The 20,837-nt window shown below is 36.6% G+C and overlaps 1 protein-coding gene across 8 annotated transcripts in view; it reads left to right on the plus strand.

The window, feature by feature from the left end:
- Window positions 1–20,837, plus strand: part of nav3.L (neuron navigator 3 L homeolog) — a 383,175-nt gene that overhangs the window by 58,686 nt on the left and 303,652 nt on the right. For 3 of the 8 annotated variants that reach the window (XM_018252484.2, XM_041586364.1, XM_041586365.1), the window contains exons 2-5: window positions 10,615–10,728; window positions 13,316–13,375; window positions 16,088–16,213; window positions 19,812–19,918. The exons of 1 other annotated variant lie outside the window; for it this stretch is intronic. The gene's annotated coding sequence lies outside the window, so the exon portion shown is untranslated. Of the gene's footprint in view, window positions 1–10,614; window positions 10,729–13,315; window positions 13,376–16,087; window positions 16,218–16,570; window positions 16,636–19,811; window positions 19,919–20,837 lie in introns of all 8 variants that reach the window. 4 more of the 8 variants (XM_018252482.2, XM_041586363.1, XM_018252487.2 and 1 more) reach the window with 4 other exon arrangements.

Raw genomic sequence — 20,837 nt, forward strand, 5'->3', positions numbered from 1 at the left:
ATATATATATATATGTGTATATATATATAATATAGTACAGAATTATATATAGGACTATATATATTCTGTCTTCATGCAGGAGTTGGGTGTCAGATATTCATTGACAGTTAGATCCAATATATCTTATAGGGAGGGTTTCCTTTCCTATCAGATGAATTAGAACTCACTCAAATAACTGATTCCAGTACAAACAAAATCTAACAACAAATTCTGCATGTAGAGAGACATGATGCCTGGTGATTTTAATAGAGTGAGCTCTAATACATCTTCTAGGCAAAAGGAGCCCCCCTATAATATATATATATAAGAACTCCTGCATGTAGAAAGACTGTATAATCTTTTTTTTTTTTTTTATATAAATATGCCTCTTAGTCAGCAAATTATACTACTGGAGATTATATTAAAGAAAGTGATTTTAATGGTATTTAATATTCAACTTGGCCTTAATTCAGATTGTGTTACTGGAATAGATGTGAAGTTGTTATTGAAATCCTGACCATATGAGCCTTCTCTAGCTCATACTTCTAAACATTTCTAGAGCATTTTTAGCATTTCCTTCTTGTGTTCTGTATACAGGATATTACTGCTAGAAGTGCCTTAAGTGACAGACAGGGTCGTTAATGAGAATACAGTCTTCACTGCAATTGATCTATGCCATAGCTGCCTTTGGAGACTGTAGTATTCACTTTATTATTAATCCATAGCTGCAGCTTCTTTACACCGCTTCAGAAAGTCATCCCTTTTGTTTCGCACATCGATATAGAGAAATGTGCTATCAATTACTGCTCTTGCGGCTCTGAGACTGCCTAGCAACTCACTGCAGATGATCTTGAAGAACTCGGATCAACAAGGTGGCAGATGTGGAATGTTACTGTTTCTTATTGAATTAATGATGTACTGTTTGTACCCAGTGGAGAAACTCAAAAGGAAATAGAAAAATCAGATTCTGTATATTTTTAAACCGTGCTCTTAAATGTGATTATCGGCGTTCATGTTCTGTGATACAGGCCACAGTTAATCTGCTTCCAGAAATGTGTTGGACAGAAAAACACACATGGCACTGCTCACTGGTCATCCATACTTTTAGGTGATAGTCTTAATAACGTTACGCTCTTTCTCCTTACTGCAGAGAACAAACATATACATTATTTGTGAGTGAGACATGTCTTATATTAGCATTACAAAGGGACTTGTTGACCAAGATATTATCCCTTACTGTTCCATTATAAAGAGTTTTCTGGGTCATTGAATGCCTTTTTTCTTTGTAACAGGCTTTTGATAGATACAAAAGATAGATACAATATTTGAAAGGAAATTACACCTCTTTTATACGGAGAGCTTTAATCAGTGTACTTTGTCTTTTGCACTTTACATCCCTTCTTTTCTTATTCACAGTTAAGTGTTTAATCAGAATTAACATATTGCCTGCATCAGCCAATGTGTGGACTTCAAGAGAACAGCAAAGTCTATTTTTGACGACTGGTTTATTTTTTTCCTATTTATGTATTTGCAAAATGCCCGAGATAAGTCAAACAGTATAGTACTTTAAAGCACTGATGTAGGTCACCCTCCTTGGGGTCTCGCTCTTCTCAGTTCTTTGCTGTATCTGTTATATATGTAAGTTCTCTGTGGCTTAGGCATCATCTGTGTACTGCTACAATATGCTGCATGGAGCTAGGGGGGGGGGTGGACGGTGGTCAAAATACTGCAACTGGGCTTGCTACCCAGTTTAGACATAGACTTTTGTGTATATACATCACATAGAAAATAGAGCACTATGTTTTATTGTTGGTATTTAATTTGCAATTTGTTTCAGTATCATCAACTACCTTAAATATTTTTAAGGACAAAATGACAAATGTCAGATAGCACTGTTGACATTATATCATCTTCTGAGAGGATTGCCCAATGTGACAGACTTCTAAACTGTATTTACTATGCGTGCTAATGAATCTTTGTTAGGTTCCGCAGATCGTTGAACCAGGTTACTAGTAGGCTGCTCATCTTAAACTACTGGGCCAGGAGAGCATCTGACAAGCGCTTGTCTCATAATTATGCAGATATGTGACTTAATGTCCAAAGTTACATCTCTGTGGTTGTTTAATTTGCTAGTAAGTCAGGGTATTCCTGGCCTATGAATCCAAAGACTCCACAAAGATTTTTAATCTTATGTCCATATACTGACTATCTTTCTTGGTTAAATTACAATTGGCCAAAGCTACCGGTCTACCTTGGGGTTTTACTGAACTCTTGTGGATACTGGGGAGGATGTTTGGTAGAAAAGTTGCAACCCTTGAACTGGATACCTTTAAACTCTACCTCCTTTTTTTTAAATCAACAAATCTCTTTAAAATTATTTGTAGTGTCTCTCAATAACATTTTGTCAAATTTCAGTTATAAGGTATAACTCATTCTCCCTCTTTTTATCTTTTACGTTGTTTGTAACTCTCTCCACCCATTCCCTTATAAAGTACTTTTAAATGTGACTTGGTTATGATTTGAAAAACCATATTTATTTCAACTCCATTTTGATTCTTTAAATTAAGTGTGTCTCTTTTACTTATACCCCCCTTGTTTGCTGTCAAGTAAACCTTGTTCCCCTCTCGATCTCGAAAAAAAAAGTAACTCCAATGTGTGTTTTTTATTTTTTAAGGAGACAACTTTATTAGTAGTATTATCTTTCCCATTCTGATCAGGACTGAGAATCACTTTTATTAAATTGTGTTTTTCTTTTTCCAAGTAAATAAAGCTGAAAAACACACAAAAACAGTTTGCATTTGCTTTTTAATGTTTTTTAAGGAATCAATGGTAGATGAAACATTTTGCATTTAGGCAGCACTTCTGAATATGTAACATCTGCCATAACAACTTCTTTAACAGGTAAAGAATACTTATGGAGTCTCTGGAATCTTTACAAAACACTTTGAAATGTTGGATCATTGATGACATAGCAATTCTGGCTGATGAGGATCTTTCCTAAATGAAACATAACAATAACATATGATGATGGTTTATTCGTATTTCCCCATTTATCGTATTAAATACAGTACTACAGTGTACTACCCACAGGCTCTGCACACAATTTTTTGTGATATGCTTTAAGTCAATAACTCATCAAGCAAAGTATGAGCCTGAAGCTGAGTAGCAGGGTGGCAGTGCTCACAGTCGTTCACAATCTGCTATGCTATAAATATCTGACACCGATTAGCAAAATTTAAGGATGTACAAAACAATTATATCTCTGTCCTCATGCTGGGAACCCTTCATCTGTGTTGAGGTTTTCATTATGTAGAAAATAACTTTCACATATTACTGCTTTTATTGGGGGGTGTAGGAATCGGTCAACAGTTTGATCAATATCTTGTTTCATATTTAAAGCACTTCAGTCAATATTTGTGTTCCTGCATTCTGATTAGTGCTATGCATGGTCTAATCTGTGAGATTTTTACTTTTTTTTTTTCTGTGGCTGGATTCAACCCATGAAATAGTAGCAGAATTGTCTTGGTAACTTCATGGGTGTGTCATTCATCCCTGCTTGGTCGGTGGGGAGTTGGAATGGTGGGGGCAGGATGGGAAGTGGGCGGGAGGATGGGGATTTGGAGTGCGCCTGGCCCCACTGAAGATTTTTTTTGCAGGGGGTCCCAGCGCATTCTAGTTACCCCACTGCTGGGTTTTATTAAAGAGCAGCCATAATACTAATATTCCAGAATAGAGTCTGCACCTGAATTACTGAGCTGCAGGACTCAAAACACCAGAGACCTAAACATTTAAACTTACATTTTGAAAAAACTGTAAAAAAAAATGGAAAGTAATTGAAAAAAGTCTATTTCTAGGGAACAATCTGAAAATAATTGAACTGGAAAAAGTGTTTAGAAGGTGAACAACCCCTTTTTTAACTGAACTAACCAAACATTGTACCCAGACTTATTCCCCTTTCATCTTGCTCCTCAAAAGCTACTCTTCATTTATAGCCTCTGTGTCCTAAAATATACAGTTCAAATTGCAGCATATTAAATTAAATAGAAATTCGGGGATCAGAGAGCATTTACTGTCAAAGATACTAAGTATTTTCAAAATTTTTTAAGGTCATCTTTAGAAAATGTTGTTAGGAAAAGGAAGAATTATTATGCATTACAATACCAGTAACTTTCTTTTCAGGGCAAGATGATAATTAGACATTAAAGATCTGTTTAGTACTAAGAGATATGAATGGACCATGAATTGGTCATCTAAATTAAATTCCAAATGAAGCCAATAAAAATGTTCATTGTTTTGAGATAAGCCTTAAATGCAAAGCTTCAGTGCTGGCAGTAGTGGAAAAAAATCACTCTCTTTTTTTATGTTTTACTTGTGTAGTTGCAAGGAAATGGTGAAACTGTTGCTCTTTCTTAAGGCAAGAACACAGCCATTGTATTAATGGAACAGAAACATGAAAAAAATTAAAATGTGTCAAAGTAATACAAATATAATGTACCGTATATACTCGAGTATAAGCCGTCCCGAGTATAAGCCGAGGTACCTAATTTTACCTCCAAAAACTGGGAAAGATTATTGACTCGAGTATAAGCCGAGGGTGAGAGATGCAGCAGCTTCTGGTACGTTTCAATCAAAAAATTAAGGGTTTCTGCTCCCATTGGAGGTGCTGGCGTCTCGTTTTTGGATGCCGGCGACCATTCTTGGACGCCGGCGAATATTCTTGGAGACTATTCTTGGACGCCGGCGACTATTCTTGGATGCCGGTGACTATTCTTGGGCGCCGGCGACCGTTTTTGCGCTTGACCCGAGTATAAGCCGAGGTAGAGTTTTTCACCATATTTTGGGGGCTGAAAAACTCGGCTTATACTCGAGTATATACGGTACTGCTGCCTTGGTGGCAGTTCTGTGTTTGTTTCAGAAGTCTACTATAGTTTATATAAACAAGCTGCTGTATAGTCACAGATAACAAAGATGCACAGGTAACAAAGCAAATAGCAGATAAAACACCATTGTATTGGACAGGGCTTATTTGTGATTTGCTATAAAACCTGTGTCTTTTCTCCTTTTTTCTAGTTTGAAGGGCTACCCTCATAACTATACAGCAGCTTGTTTTTATAAACTATAGTAGAATTTCTGAAGCAAACTCCGATCTTTTACCAGTGCAGGGCAGCAGTACACAATATTTTTATTACAGGTATGGGATCCCCAGTAGCATTCGTTGAGGGGGGTGGGCCCTCGTGCGTGACGCGCAGCCGGGCCCCCCCGTACGGCCGCATTTGGCTGAGTTTTCAATGTTGAACGGACTGCCAAGGGGCCCTGAGGGAGTGCGGGCCCTGGCCCGCTCGCACCCCCTGCTCCCCGGTAGTTCCGCCACTGGGGATCCCTTATCTGGAAACCCATTATCTAGAAAGTTCCAACTAACAGGAAGGCCACCTCTCACATAAAAAACCATTTCCTGTTTCACTAATAATGAAACAGTACATTGTACTTCACCCTAACAAAGATATAATAAATACTTACTGTAGTAAAAATGATCCTAATGGGTTGATTTAATGTTTAATTGATTTAAAGTCCCATATTTGTATTTTGATAACACTCATTTTTTTGGTGTTATTATTCCTTTGTTTCATTTCCCGACAGGAAAGGAAAGAATAATGCAGAAAGAAACTGCATTAATGGTTTTATATTGCTTAATATAATACTATTACAAACTCAGTATAAATCCAATCTGAAGGAAGAATTTATTTGAATCTGTGGAATGTTTTTTTCCTATGGGATAAGAAGGTTTGTTCTTTTTAAAGCTTATGAATTGATGGATAAATGCCAGAATCCAGTTTCTATTAGTATTGATTAGAGGACCGTGATCATTTTATTGTTTTGTGCATTAATATAAGAAGTCAGTATATGGCAGTGATTTTCAGACTTTTTCAGATGAAGCCCCCCCTGAGCTTTCCCCCACATAGCTCATAACAAAGTTAGTCATTCAGACTAGCCATTACATTTTAATTCCAAATCTCAGCCTAACTGAAGCTGGTTTTCAGGTGTGTCTAGAAAACTACATGCAATCCCCCCTAATCTTACCTTAATGAACATTCAGCTTGAGCCCCCCTTGCCAGTGTTCCAAGCCCCTCCGCACCAAGAAGTTTAGGTACATAGTTTGGGAACTGCTGTTGTATGCTTTTGTCAGATAACACCTATGTTGTTGCCATTGTGGCAGGGCTTTTTTTATCATGTAATAATTCATATTTTAGCTGTAATTATTTTCGGAGTCCTCTTCCTCACTGTTAAAATTCTGGAATTCCTTTTAGTGTTAGGACACTACCTCCATGGCTTTTTGTTCTCTAGTGCCTCTCTAGCTCCTGAAACTAGGTTTCAGCAAACAATATGGTACCCACCAGAAAAATAACACACAACACCCAATGCAACCCAACTCAGCAGGATGTGAGAGTTTGTTTAAAAGGCAGACTTATTGGGGTTACATTTGTAGCATCACACCATCTCCCTACAATAATTGCAAAGGAGGATTGATACTCTTATAATTAGTGAGTGTATTATTAGAAGAAATTGGGCAAAGCAATCCTTTATGTGATGTCTTTCCATTATACATGAAATAATAAATAAGTTCAGCAGGGGACACATGCCCTTACTTGAACTCCACTGAATCATTTGTTTTCATTGTTGAATGGAGCATCTAAGTGAAAGGATTGACAGATCATGTGTAATAGTGGAACAGATGTAATTGCATTCTTTCCACTAGTACTAAAATAAGGCATTTCATTTATTAGGTTAGTAAGATAAATTTAGTTGTTTATTTTGTAATTTTATAGAGTATTTCACTTGAGCCTCATTCTCCTAAGGAATATTCCTAGTGTTTTGTGAGTCAGTATATTGTTGCAAGGGTTCAGATTCAGTGTGGTGTTAGAGCTCAGCGCTGTTGTAAGGCTTCAACACTGCATAGAGCAGGATGATGTTCAACTGCTCTGAGGGGTCAAATGCATTCTGAGTATTTGACATATATATTTGTATTGAAAACAGTGTCAGATCTTTAAGACCCTTTTAATTAGTGGAAAAAATATTGAACTCAGCACAGTTTTCAGGTGTGTAACTGGGACCAGGATCCCACCACAAGAAAACAATTTCTGGACCCCATCTGCACAAAATCCCAGATGACCTTCGACTGGAGCAAAATCAAGCAATTTTTCGTTACTTGTTCTTTGTAATTTAAATTTTTCGTTAACTTGTTCAATGAATAGGTCTTGTGTAGAATGTACGTTTTGCCTATGGCCTATAGTGGTCTTTTGAAGGACCATATTCTGCTTTCAGTTTGATAGTGATGCCATTGAAATTCCATAAGTTCTTCAGAACAAGAAAGTCTATAGCATCAATTGGAATATGAAAATACCTACTTTAAATCCTGTAAACTTTTTTAAATTTATGTAATGATTCGTTGTATACTGCTTAGGCAAACTTTCTTAGTTTCAAAATTAACACCTACATTAATATATGAGATGACAAAATTAACACCTACATTAATATATGAGATGACAAAATGAACACCTACATTAATATATGAGATGAATTGGAGTCAAATAATGTGGTCAGTGTTTATATGAACCTGTATCAGATGCTTTAAATAAAATTGTGGTAACATTGTCCCCTTGACATTGATTTCCTGTTTCTCTGTGATGTGCAGATTTAAATTAAGTCTGCATGTCCTACATTATGGTATTGACCATCCTGTATGATGAAATATATTGCACTGATGATAGAGGTGACGCATTACTTGAAAATGTATATTTATTATCTCCTAGACTAATGTATTCTAAGCAGCTTTCTAAATTGTATTTACTTATTCATTTCTGTTTGGCTTTTACATTATTTGCCTTTTAATTTGCCTAAATCGCTATTTAAAATGTCTATGTACCAAGAAAATTCTGCATAAAAGGTAACATGTATACTATATGAACACTGCCCAACTGTAGTTTGTTTTTACGCTCTGGTACATGAGGTGCATATATAATTAATAGATCATTGTAGCTTGTGTTAAAACTATATTTTCTTTGTGGATTGTGTTTCTTTTTTGACTTGTTAAAGTTCTATATTCACAGTTGGGCATCTTCTGGGCACCATGCCAAAAAGCAAGGGTATACAGTATCACTGCATCATAAATATTTCCTCATAATTTTCAGTCTCTCTAGTCCAATTTATATCTACATTTTCATATAGAAAACATTACTTTATGTGAGTTTTTCCTAAAGGTTCAATGACTGCATCTGTGTCATTACAGTATTTCCTTCTTGTTATGGACGTTCTGATAAAGTAAGTGCTCCAGACTGCGAAGAAGTCCATCTCATGATGGAAATAATTAATGATGGGGTTTTTTTTTTCTTCATCTGGCTTGTTTCCAGTGCCTGCAGCTTCTGTCTAACTCAGAAATTCTGTAGAACTGCATCCGTCTCCATGCTGGACATCAAACATTACTTGCATTTCTGTGGGCAAATACATTCCGAAGTTGTCAAAAAGAATAACCTCTGAAAGAGCCAAAAGCAGTGTAAAACATCCTTATTTTTTATCATCCCTTGCCACATCTGCATAGTAATGAAAAAAAAGGAAAATGGCTTAGTTTTTTTTACTACTCCAGGATATTGTGTTTTTATTACAAGGAGCACCTTGAGGGATATGCTCTGTATATAATGGAGTTTGGTATAATAATGTTGTCCTTTACAATGCATTCATTACAACTATGGTTGACCGAAAAGGTTGCACTGTAATATCCATGTACTATACAGTATACACAGAAGTTCCTAGAAAATAACTAGATCAAATAGAATATTTTAAAGGGTCATTGACAGCTTAATCTGGGCAGAGAAGGTGTAACACGAGTACTGTGTCAACAGAGATGCAGGCTGTAGAACCCACTCTGTAAAACACCCACTAAGTTTCCATACGATGTATACACCCAGTTATATGTTTGTGTATATGACATTATTATATCACAACAATATGTATATGATTTTGATATAATGCAACAATATCACAACCCTGCTGTTAGGTGCATGCAATAAACCACAGTAGAAACCATTTGTATTTTAATGACACAGCAACATGAATTAGAATATTAGTGCTGATGCCAGACATTCAAATGCCTTTTGTGTTTTTAGTCTAATACTATGTACATAGTCACAACCTATTTTTTGCCTTTTAATGCTTTACTTTTATTAAGCTCTCTCTAACAACTCCATTTCTTGATTTTGCTTATTCAGTAGTTCCCTGCGATAATTTATTTCCAAGACTTTCTCCACCATTGCCGCAGGTGGCAAATCAAATTGTATATCAAAATCAATTTCTTGGTCTATTTTACATTCTTTCTGGACAACACCAGAAGGATAATTTTGCTTTATGGCTTTTTTTTTGCTTTAAGATTCAGGATATATAAAGCAAGATTAATTATCTGTTATCTAAAAGGTGAAAACATTTAGGGCAATGACACTTGGGACATCTTGTCACCTGCCAGGGTCAGACTGGGCTGGCCCAGACCCGCTCCTCAGGGCTGCTTGAGGCTGTGTGGAGTGTACATAAAGCTAGGAAAGTACGCACTGACATGGGGCAGGTGGAGTTTACAGATGGGGCGGAGGGTCGGGTGGGTGGTGTGATGGGTCCTGACACCTTCCCAGTCCGACTCTTCTGCCTGAGATTAATCTTGGCTACAGAAGTCATAAAACATTCCTTGTTTCCTTTCCACAGGCTAACAATTGAATAGCCGCTGAGGAAACATACGCAGTATGAAGTTGCCCGAAGTTTCCTTATGAGGAAACTTGAGGCTACCTTGGTAAGTAACTGTGTGGTATATGTTTCCCCAGCATCTATTTGCATGTTAGCCAGTGGAGAGGTAACAAAGAAAGTTATGTCTCCCTCTATAGCAGAGATTAATCGTGGGTAGTGATGGGCAAATAAATTCACCATACACTAATTCACTGTGAATTTCACTGTGTGTTTCGCCACAAGCAAACTAATTTGCGAAACTGTGGCGGCAATTCACCGCGTCCAAAAACAATTGACGTGCGTCAAATTTGGCGCGCGCATAAAAAACTTTGTACATTATAATTATTCGGATGCCCGTTGACTTTAATGCATTTGGACCAAATAGTGACGAGTCAAAATTGACGTGCATCAGAATTATTTTGATGCTCATTGACTTAAATTTTTCACCGTTAAGTGAATTTCGCTGTGAATTCGCAATTTTTTTTCAGTGAAACGACAGATTCGCCCATCACTAATCGTGGATAACAAAATGTCCCTTGTGTCATTGCCCTTAATGCACTGCTGCTTGCAATGCCTCTAGTGAAGACAAATAAGAGCTTGAAAGAGATAAGAGGTTTAGCGCAGGCACGGCAAACAGATGCTCAGAACATATAAAACAAACCTATGAAAGCCAGACTTCTACTGTCACATTAAAAATATAAAATACTAAGTTATGTGTAAAATAATAAAAATAATGCTATAATAATAATAATTCTATGTGAGGACAGTATCCTTTGAACTAAATATCTGAACTTGATATAAACTGGACACTCAACTCTGCTTATTGTTTTCCGTGCCTTGTTTTAAATAAAGCTGTTATGTTCTCTTCTTTTGTAGGAACAGTAATGTGTAAAGACAAGTTCCCCATTCAGCACCTGAATGTATGTACTTACAGAAGGGTTTTAAGTGGGACACTATCAACAGCTGGGATAGAGAGCCACAAGGCCTTGGGTAAGGCATGCCAGTGCTGACCTTTTTTTTTTCTTTTCTACTACTATGGGGTTATACAATTAAAGATGCTTTACTGCAGATCTTTTGACCTTTAGCAACAACTGAGCATTATTGGTCAACTGAAAAAGCATCAGTGTTGCGTTGGGTTACTATCAACTCTTTTATTATGTATGGGGAATGAGGGCAAAGCTATAATGTTGCGGGAGAACATGTTTTTTTTTAAATGCATTAGTTAATAGTGCTGCTCCAGCAGAATTCTGCACTGAAATCCATTTTTAAGAAATTTTGAAATTTGGCATGAGGTTAGACATTGGGGAGGTTAGACATTGGGGCTCATTTATCAACACTGGGCAAATAAACCCATGAGCAGTTAACTATAGCAACCAATTAGTGAGTGGATTTTCTTCAGCCAGCTGCAGCTATTTGGTTGCCATGGGTTACTGCCCATGAGCAAATTTGCCCAGTGTTGATAAATGACCCTCCGTGTCAGTTTACTTCAGTCACTCTTTACTGCTGTACTGCAAGTTGGAATGATATCAACCCTTACTTTCCCTCCCCAGCAGCCCATCAGCAGCTTATCAACGGATCAATGGGCAGCTAACCAGATAGCAGCTATCTGACACCTCTACTGAAGGATTTGTATGCATTGCTAAAGGTGCTCCCTAGCCCCACTGGTAGTTGAAAAGTCCAGATTTTTTCCTGCCTGGGTGCTATTCTCATATCTACTACTAGATGAAGCTAGGGAACTAATGAGCAATTTTAGCACTTCAAACACGACCTAGGGTCATGATATAGTACAATGGGAAGGGGAAAAACAATAGCTGTCTCAAAGCAGTTCCATCCTGAAGTGCTGGCTCCTTCTCAAAGCTCAGAATCAGGCACAATGCACTGACTGCCTCCACACCAATATTACAGCTAAAAAAAGAATGAAACTTTAAATAGCAGAGTGAATTATTTGCAATGTAAACAGTGTAATTTAGAAATAAAAAGTAAATCATAAAAATCATGACATCCCTTTAAAGTGCTTCTAGTGTTCTGTGGAATTCTTTGGAAGTTTGATGGATTGATCTTGTATTGGACATTGTCCTGCTAGCACTTTTGTCATAAAGTTTTTCGCAGACTGCCATGGCAGTTCCCTGCATATTTCACCATCCACAGTATCATGCTTGCTGCTGCTTTACATCAGTAGGGACTCGGCGGGAGAGAGCATGGTGCAAAATATAGAGAAATACTCCAAGAGAACATGTTTTAGTCTGCTGAAAACAGAATGAAGTTCACCTTCTAGCAGAACAATGATCTCGACCACAAGGTCAAAGTGACGCTGGGTTGGTTCAAGAACAAAAACGTGAATGTGCTACAAAGGCACAGCATCTCATCTAAAAAATTAAGATTTTTATTTTAAGTAATTTGTGCTATTATTTAGATCAAACTGTCCTGAATCTTATCTGATTTGTGATTGTTTTGTCTTATCTCTGTAGCTCTGAAAAATCTAGTTTGTTTACACTTAGTTTAAATCCGTACTGATTACATTTTGAAGGGATTAATGAATGTAATCATTTCCATCCATAATAAACAGTAAAAAAAATTGTGAGCATGAAAAATATGATTTAAAAAAAAAAAAAAGTGAGAAAATAACACTGGAGGCTGACACAAACCCAAAGGCAGCATTTTGTGCATATTATAATGCTAATGTCACTGATTAGTTGTAGCGGATGTCGCTGTTCTGGAACAAATAAAGCTACCAATTGTGTAATTTTGTTTTGCAGAGTACTAGTGCAGAGAGCATTATTGGTGTGCAAATGGACAAGCTCCATAATCTCTTTTAAAAGAGATCCCAAAGAGTTCTTTAATCATATACAGACCTGAATAATTGGAGGTAAATTACTAGCAAAGCACAAAATACAGCCCAATATTCTCCTGTACAACACACAGTGGGGCTTAATTACTAGCATAAGTGCTGAATTTGCAGCACTTATATAGAAAACAATTAGATTTTTTTAACTCGTAGCCGACTAATCAAACCTAATTGAACATTGGATAACTGCACTGGTGCAATTAGTACATGGACCCCATTTCCATAAACTCTGGAGCCTGAAAAAGCATATACACAGTACGTCGAGCAATTAGCCTCAATACAAATCTTCACCTATTGGTTTGTGAAGTGTTCCTGGGGTGGAGTATTTGGAGAACATGAGTATTCCAATATTTCACGGTGGGAGTTTTTTTACTGAATATTTGTGTGTGGCCTACAGGAAATTAATAACAATACATTGGAAGAAGCTCCACCTTTACAGGCAAGGCTAGACATGGCATATTCCGAGACAGTTGTTTCCCTCTAGAAGTTGGGGAAGCTGTCTGGGAATGGGGGTGAGTTTTTCATATAATTATGCAGTCACAACATCGTTTAAAGCAGTATTTGTCCTTGTGGGATCCAACCTTGAAAACAAATATGTATGGGGGTTGAAATACTGGCTTTTATAAGAAATGTGGTCTTTAACACCTCCTCAATCATGCTTTTCTTTTAAAATCTGCTTGGATTCCTCAAGTCAGAATTTTGAAATAAAAAACTGCACTTTTTTTAATGTAGGTGCAACTATATGTCTAAGATGAATGCAGCTAACTACAGACCAAACAAGTGGTAAAACAAGTGAGTACACAGCCAGGCAGTAACTCCCTTTAGTATCTGTGTAGCAATGATGTAGTAAAAGTCCTGAAAAAAATGTAGAGTTCAAACATTTATATGCCAAACAGTAATTTTTGTGTGGAAATGCCCAAGTATGGCCTCAATGGGGGTTACCTTGAAAAGGATGGAAACCAATTATGGTGCACAATCCCAGTATAGAAGTGAATGGAGGTCTTCATGAATGCAGGTTCAATGAAGTAATTCACTCAACCCAAAAGGAATGTTAAATGAGATGATCAGTATTCTAATCTAAACATGACGTGCGTTACATTTATTTGGTACACTTTGTAACAGACTCAAACCTTTGCTCTCCACTACCTCTTTAGTGGCCTGTATATAGGGGAAAACTTTTTTCTATTTATATTCTACGCCTTACTGCCATCTAGAGGCGTAGAAGAAATGGATAAAATAGATATAATAGACACAAAAAGATACAATAAATAAAATCGATAAAACATATAAAAGGGATAATATGATGTATCGGAAGTTTATAGGAATCAATTTTCTTTCCACAGAGCATGAGAACCTACTGTCAAGGATAAGAAATATACAAAAAAGACAAAAAGTACATTAAGATTATGTACAAAAATAGGCCTACAGTTATTCCAAGAAACATTTCAATTCTACATCTATGTTAAAGAGACACTGACACCAGAAATGAATTTGTTTGCCTGATGCTTTTAAATTACCAATCTGATTTCCCATGTTCCCAAATGAGGGGGACTGCCATACTTGTGCAGCAGTAGTCTGTTAGCATTAGAAACTGACAGGTTGAGAAGGGACAGTCAGGTTGGCAAAACAGTCAGGTTTAGGAACTTCAAGTAACAATTACTTACAAAAGCAGACCCATTCACAAAAAACGATTAACATGACCTACAGGTAATTTTGAATGTACATTTATATTTTGAAGAGTAGTTTTTAGTGTCTTTGTCACTTTAAGTCCTCTTGGTTGAAGGGTCTTCAGTTCATAAATCCACCTCATTTCCTTCTGTGATATAATGTGGGTATTGTCACCCCCTTGCCAGTGCTTTGACTTATGACTGATACCCATAAATGTGAGCAAGCTAGGGGCCCTATAGTGTGCTGCAGCAAAATTCTCAAAGAAGCTGCAATTAGAAAACTCCTTTTTGATGTATCTGTTCAGCTAGGTGCTTTTTTGTTTCCTAGTCATCATCCCTATATATTGCTTACAACATGGGCAACTTAGCAGGTATAAAAATTCTTCATGTTGCAATTCATATGCTGTTTAACAGGGTATTCCTTTCCTGTTGGGAAAGGTAAGAGGTTGCGTTCTTCCCATGTTTGGTGGTCTTACGTGTAACACAGTTATTACAATATGAAAAACCAACTGGGTACAAGGTACGGTCTATCAAAAACCAGCAGCAAGGGGTTTGCAGTTTCATAGGAAATACTGTATTATCGCATAGTATGCACTACCAATATTTTGGTTCTGGTGCTTTGAAAAAAATTTATTAATCCTTGAGGTTCATCCAGCACTCATCAGGGCTTGGCCATGATTCCATCTAAGCATTTGGAAAGGACTTTTAATAGTGCCAGCTGCAAAGTTGTGAAAGTAGGGGTTGGATGGCTCTTTAGCTAGTGAGGAGATACAGGGTCATTGAAAATCGCTCTTAGAACAAGTTGATCTTGAGACCAGTTTAATTGCCATATTTTTGTCAGGAGGAGGCACATTTGAGAGGCTTCAGAGGGGGGTTGCCTTCCTCTGGATCATCTAGCAGTTAGGCAGGTTATATATAGACATAACTGGTTGAACTTGATGGACTTGTGTTTTTACAACCTAATGTACTATGTTACCATGTTACTATGTATAAATACCAGAAAAAATAAACAGTTACAAATAATAAGACTGCTAAAATTTCACTTTACAGTGGATCTGATTTTTGGTTGCTGGTCAGTAACCCTGACAAACAGAAAGCATTTTCAGTTGCAGGCTGGATATAGGCAGGGCACTAGCCCTGCATACTACTATGGTAGTAAAATATTTACAGAGAATGTATCCTTGGCAGACAAGCAATGTTTGAAACAATTCCTTCGTTCACAGTAGTAAATGGAGAAATGTGCAACCACAGGGAGGGCTAGACATTGCGAATGGGAGAAGGATAGGACATAGGAGGTCTTCGTTGTTGCATAGATGTGTTTCTCTGTAGTCTACTTGGGTCGTTGCACATCACAAAAGGACCAAAATAAGCGTTTAAAATCTTAGAGATGTTTTAAAAAATGTTTGTGAATGTTTTATATCATAGTAGCTGGGAAACATTGTAACTAGAGTTGAAAGGTCGAAAAATATAATTTTTTTTCTATTCAAGGCTTGTGGGAAACAGTCTCCATCGCCCACACCTTAAAACTAGCCGTACTGATGCTAGGCATCTCTAGATTTTGCCAGTGGCACAGAGAAATAGTGTCTACAAATTAGACACAAATTGTCCAAAAATACATTTCCAAAATAGATATCTGAATGACCCACATTGGACATATAACATTAAGCCTCTTAAAAGCTGCCATTAATACACATGGATTGGTTGGCAGTCTGGAAATAGAAACACAAGGTCATTGATTGTCATTAACTTAAAATGAACTGGTTCCTCAACATCATTGAGTGGACAGCATGGAATGCATTATTGCAGAGCTAATGTGAATATTTTGTCTTTTCTACAGCTAAACAAACCAATCACCCTTTCCTACAGCAAGGCAAATGAATTCACATTCTCTCTGCACAGCTGAATATATTTAACCTGAACAGAAAATGAAGATGGGGAAAAAAAAAATAAAAGCAACTGCATTGTAGGTATAATATTTCGTTAGTATTAACATGATCTATTTCTGACAGACCTTCTAATTATGATTTGTACATGTGTAGCAAAGCTGGTTATTCTTACAATAAACACTGGCATTTAGATTGACATTAGGGATTATTAAAGAGCAGTGCAGTGCGTGAAGTCCATGAATTGTGTGCCTGCTTGATGTATGAGGTGCATAGCAAGTGGTTTGAAATGCAGTTCTGGAAACAGAGCCTTCATGTATGGATGTACCTGATTAGTCACACTAGTGCATCAACTGCGTGATAGAATCTATTATATTTGAGAACATAATACTTGTTATGCAGCAAATGAAACAATATTCAGTTTTCTTTGTATACAGAATGTTTCTCCCCCCAGTTGCCAGCTCGAACATAAGTGATATTCATATCGTACCACTTCAAGGAGGTAGGAGCTTGAGACATAAATCTTTGGATGACCTTCATTTCTCTGCTTTTATTTTTTTTATATTTTCTCATAAGAAATAGCATCTGTATGTATCCAATGGCCATGGAACCAATCTTTAATTAAAGGGGTGGTTCACCTTTAAGGTAACTTTTAGTATGTTATAGAATGGTCAATTCCACGCAACTTTTCAATTGGTTTTCATTATAGTTATTTGCCTTTTTCTTATGACTCTTTGCAGCTTTGAATTGGGCGTCGCTGACCCCCTTTAAAAAGCAAATGCTCTGTAAGGCTAGAAATGTATTATCATTGCTAATTTTTACGATTTTTCGTTCAATCGTTTGATCGAACTATTTGCGGTAAATCCTTTGTCTTCGATATTCGAAGTCGAAGGATTTACATTCGGCAGTCAAATATCGAGGGTTAATTAACCCTCGATATTCGACCCTATGTAAATCAGCCCCTATGTGTATATGTCATGCTAAAATATTAAAGCTTATGTACAATGCTTAGACATGCTTTGTATGAATGTGCAATTTAGATACCATGGGTTCAGTTTATCAAAGAGTGAAGTTCTGCCACTAGAGTGAAATTCCGCAGCTCTCAATTCATTTCTATGGGATTTTGAAAGGTGTATTTATCAATGGGTGAAAGTGAAAGTTCACCCTTTGATAAATACGCCTATAAAAATCCCATAGAAATGGAGAGTGGCGGGATTTCACTCTAGTGGCGGAACTTCACTATTAACTTCACATTAAATTCACTGTTTGATAAATATGCCCCCCATGTATTTACTGAAGATGAATTAGAATGATGGAAAGCCTAATATGGAGCAGTGGTCAGCCTGTTCAGCTAAAGGTGACTTAGTTAGAAGATATTCTGTGCTTAAATAGTCTAAGCCTTTTATGAAGCCATTAATAGAATTTGCCATCACAACCTTGCATGGCAGAGTTTTCCATAAAGTTACTGCTTTTATAAATAATAACCTTTTTTATAACTGAAGGTGAAAATGCCTTTCTTCTGCTCTTAAGGATGGACGACTTGTTGTTCTTGTGTATTTTTTTTCAATTACTGAGAGGCCTAGATATGGCTAAATAGACGGCATTTAACTTTATTTGTATCATTGTGTCAAAATTTGTAAGAGCACCATTAAGACCTTTCCCATACATTCATAGCAATATCTATATACCGGTATAGGATCTGCTACCTGGAAACCAGTTATCCAACATGCTCTTAATTACACAAAGGCCATGTCCCATAGACTTAATTTTAATCAAATAATTCAAATTTTTAAAAATGATTCATTTTTTCCTCTGTAATAATTGAACAGTACCTTATAGTTGATGGTAACTAAAATTTAAGAAATCCATGTTGGAGGCAAAGCAATCCTGGGTTTAATTAATCAATGTAAAATGATATTTGACAGATCCAAATTACAGAAAGACCCCTTAGAGGGGAAACTACAGTTCCAGAGCATTCTGGATAACAGGTCCCATATCTGTGTGCTTGTGGGTGCAGCATTCTTCTTAACAAAAAATGCTGCACTCACAGATCTTAGCCACAAAACAATAATGTTAGGTCACATAAAGTGACCTTCCTCAGGGACAAAAAAAAAAAGCAGAAATGCAAGTGACCCACTCTTTAAAGGAATTGTTCAGTATAAAAATAAAAACTGGGTAAATATATAAAAAATAGGCAAAATAAAAAAATTTCAATATGGTTAGCCAAAAATGTAATCTAAAAAGGCTGGAGTGGCCAAATGTCTAACAAAATAGCCAGAATACAACTTCTTGCGTTGCAGCTTTATTGGTTTTCACTGATTAGTTACAAGGCAGTAGTAACCTCAGTGACTTGAGAGGGGGCCATATGAGTCATAACCGTCACTGAACAGTTATGTCCCATGTGGCCCCCCTTAAAGTTCAGTGTGAAAATAAAACTGGGTAAATAGATAGCCTGTGCAAAATAAAAAAAAGTTTCTAATATAGTTATTTAGCCAAAAATGTAATGTATAAAGGCTGGAATGACTGGATGTGTAACAGAACAGAACACTACTTCCTGCTTTTCAGGTCTTAATCTTTGAGTTAGTCAGCGACTTGAAGGGGGGCCACATGGGACATAACTGTTCAGTGACTTTTGTGCAATTGATCCTCAGCATTCAGCTCAGATTCAAAAGCAACAGTTATGACTCAAGTCACTAATTGGTTACTGCCTGGTAACCAATCAGTGGAAACCAAGAGAGCTTAAAAGCAGGAAGTAGTGTTCTGGCTATTATGTTAGACATCCAGTCACTCCAGCCTTTATACATTACATTTTTGGCTAACTAACTATATTAGAAACATTTTTCATTTTGCACAGCCTATCCATTTACCCAGTTTTTATTTTCACACTGAACTTTTCCTTTAAAGGGGGCCACATGGGACATAACTGTTTAGTGAGTTTGCAATTGATTGGTTACATTTTTTATTTTCCACAGGCTATTTGCTTACCCAGTTTTTATTTTTACACTGAGCTATTCCTTTAAAAATCCCCAGTGAAAAAATGGTGCCAAAATGGGAAGGATAACTATGGCAACCATTGCAAAAAAACCCATAGAGACCATACAGTGCTCATTCTATATTATAGTGCATTACATACTCTACTACATACTGCAGTACATACTACATAGTATAATACATCCCAGATAAATAAATGGTAAAATACACAAATATTGAGAATACAAAAAAGAAAAAAATGTATAGAAAGTGTAAGTATCATACTATAGAGTTGGTAGTCTCTATGGTTTTTTGTAACAGTTGCCATAGTTACCCACTATATACTATATATAGTATATATTTGGTGCACTGCAAACCACTATTTTTTAGTTAAAGTGCTTTAGCTACTATTAACTTGAAAAATATAAATCGTCTGTAGTCTGTGAATATGATATTTTATAGCAGTGCAGTGAGGAAGCTCCATAAATAAAATGATTGGACCCTGCAGGGCTTTTAATTTATTTCTAGCATACTGGCTGAAGTCATATTAAATATGCTCCTCACTTCCCAGCTTGTCCTCTTCACTTGCAGATGTTCAAATAAAATGCAGGAACTCTATAGCTACTCGACTTTTTTATTTCATAGAATGTTTATTGTATGTTGAATTTATTATCTTATAATTATTTTCTGATCTTGTTATGTTAATAGAGCACTTGGAAAATGATCTGCCATTGTTGGACTTAATGAAGACCACTGTATTATTGAGGCATTGAATTGTAATGTTCATCATCCGGTTGCTGAGGTGTAGATTAAAGGTAAAATTCTCTCTAATCTGACTGGCAATAATTATATGCTGGGATTCAATTATGGAATGATTTTTTCAATTATTCAGTTTAATTCAGTGAAGCAAAGGTCAAACAGAATATATTTTCCTCACTAAAAAAAGCTTGTCTGGGGCTGATAGGCAGTCAAAAATGAATAAGTAGCATCCTTTGGTTATAAATCTGCAATAGAATTAGGTTCATATATAGCTGACTTTGGTGGTTATTGCGTCAGTAAAAGGCATGAACAAAAGCACTGTCTAAAGGCATAGGGAACATCTAGATGTTTATTCTATCTCCATTGAAGAGGGGAACACCAGCCCAATTTTGTAAAAGCATACTGTATGTCCCCTTATATCTGTCCTTTTTAGCTGCATTGAATTCGTAATGCTTTGCTTTGCAAACTGTCTAGAAAACTGTATTTAGGAATTTATAGGTGGACTCCAATAAAAGATAACAGAAAAAAAATGTATATATGGAAAATATTTTCCTTAGAGCGAACAAAAATGCCCTTTTAAGATGTGTTATAGCTTACTGCATCTACTTTTGTACCTGTTTTTGTATGAAAGCCTCTCTTGCTGCAATAATTATTGATGAGATATCCAAACTAACCTATGGCTATGATAGGTCCAATGCTAGGAAAATGTGGCTGCACAGCCCCATTTACCAGGTGAGGTATGCAATCTACTCCTAATTCACAGTGCAGGGTAAAATGGATATTAGACAGGATGGAAAATCAATATTGGAGTTGTTTCTTAAGGCTGCACACATTAAAAGGGAAACCACAAATTTATCAACTGTCCCAATCATGTGAAGCAGGTCACCTAAAACAACAAAAGCAAGTGGAATAAAATATTGTTGCCACAAGACGTCATCATTAGCAATTGGCAGTCAAAAGGAACAATCAAAAGGA

This window comes from Xenopus laevis, chromosome 3L (assembly GCF_017654675.1).
Source record: "Xenopus laevis strain J_2021 chromosome 3L, Xenopus_laevis_v10.1, whole genome shotgun sequence".
Lineage (NCBI taxonomy): Eukaryota > Metazoa > Chordata > Amphibia > Anura > Pipidae > Xenopus > Xenopus laevis.